Below are 1,863 nucleotides of genomic sequence, written 5' to 3' on the forward strand. Positions count from 1 at the left end.
CACACAGAATGTGCTTTACAATATGAATGATGATTTTAAGTAGAAAGCAGGAAATCACAATAAATAAATAAAGGCTGTAGCTGGTCACATATTTACTCATGCACTCATATATACATACATATGAGTGCATGAGTAATAATAATAATAATAATATAATTTTATTCACTCCCCCACCAACAATCCCTGCCAGACCTGAGACTCGAACCTGCGACCTTTGGGTTACATATCCAACTCTCTAACCATTAGGCCAGTCATGGCCTACGCCAACTGTGTAGTCAGTCTCAATAATCTGGGAGTCTCTCACATATTGATAGCGGCTCCCTGAAGTGAGTTTTTGCAGGCTGGGATGACCCCAAGCCCCCATTAATTTCCCCATTAGCTTCCAGTATAGGTCAAACACCTCCAAACAGTGGTCAATGTGAGCTCTCTGATCTTTCAGTGCTGAAAAAGCCAGGTTTGGGATACTAACCCTGTTGAAAAAAACAGCATATGCTAGTTAGGTATGTTTTGAAGCATGGCAGATGGTTTGAGCTGGTTTAAACTGGTCCTTAGTTGGTCCTGAGCTGGTTTAAGCTGGTCATGTGCTAGTCCTAAGCAACTAACTCCTGTTCAAGACCAGCTCATAACCAACTCAGGACCAGCTTAAAACAGCTGCCATGCTTCAAAACATGATGGTTTCTTCAACAGAGAACGCACACTACGCTGTCTATCTGACACAGCTCTTTCTACACCCTGAAAACTCTTATGCAATCGTAGTGCCAGTTTAGTGTTGTTTGTAAAATTGCAACACACTCCTCAGCTGTCACTTTGAACCATCGGCTGCTGGTGGTTGAGGTCAGGTCTGAGATAAGAGACATCTGATCTAGTGTCGGCCTGAGGAGGCAGGCTCTGTATCCAAGCTGAACCATTTGAGATGTCATGAGGGATGAAGTTGTGCTGAGACAATGTAACCAGAACCTGTTCAGTTAGCGCTGGGCTTTGAGTAAAGGCTCACGGTGTTCTGGTGGCGAACGATTGCAGCAGCTGATAATGAGCAAAATAGGCCAGATATGTTTCCTCCCTCAGAGGACAGCTGTAAACAAACACAAGGTGCATGCTTCTCTGAGTGGATTAGACTTCTGTTCACCTTGAATGTCTCTTGACCATTTAGTAACGAAGAGTACGTATACTCTATGATACTCTGATGCCAAGTGAAAAGAGCCCATCCTCAGGTTTCTGGGGGCCTTTGTGAAACAGAAGTACACTTTAGAATACTTTTAAAAAGAGCGTGAACTGAATATAAATGTTTAGTTGCATCTTAATTAAAATTGAATGTAAATGTATTCTAGTTTAAATGTATATTAAATGCAAGACTTTAAGTCAGACATCTTCATTCATATAATTGCATAATTGTCTTTGAAATACAGTTTTGAAGATGTGTACTGCAAAATGTACTGACAAGCATTTATTGTCAACTAAAATATACTTTAATATCATTCCAGTTAAAATGCGTATGTCATGTATTTAAATATTTTTTAATGGTGATGGCTTGGGGAGTGGCTTGGGCCACTCCCTTTTCCCTGGCTTTCAGGGTGGCTTGGGGAGGGGAGGTATCCAAAGCACATCAACTTGTCACTGGGGTTCCTCAGGGATCAGTTCTTGGACCCCTCCTCTTCTCCATATACACAACATCACTGGGTACCATCATACAGGCACATGTCTTCTCCTACCATTGCTATGCTGAAGACACACAGCTCTATCTTTCATTTCAACCAGATGATCCAACGGTAGCTGCACGGATCTCAGGCTACCTGGCAGACATCTCGGCATGGATGAAAGAATATCACCTACAGCTCAACCTGGCAAAGACTGAGCTTCTTGTCT

General features: G+C 42.2%; 1 protein-coding gene across 1 annotated transcript in view; it reads right to left on the reverse strand.

Annotated features, from left to right (window-relative positions):
- Positions 1–1,863, reverse strand: part of LOC107556005 (pappalysin-1-like) — a gene marked incomplete at its 3' end in the record, with an annotated part of 64,013 nt that overhangs the window by 7,175 nt on the left and 54,975 nt on the right. The window lies entirely within an intron of this gene.

The sequence above is a fragment of the Sinocyclocheilus grahami genome, unplaced genomic scaffold, assembly GCF_001515645.1.
Source record: "Sinocyclocheilus grahami isolate Dianchi unplaced genomic scaffold, SAMN03320097.WGS_v1.1 scaffold553.1, whole genome shotgun sequence".
Lineage (NCBI taxonomy): Eukaryota > Metazoa > Chordata > Actinopteri > Cypriniformes > Cyprinidae > Sinocyclocheilus > Sinocyclocheilus grahami.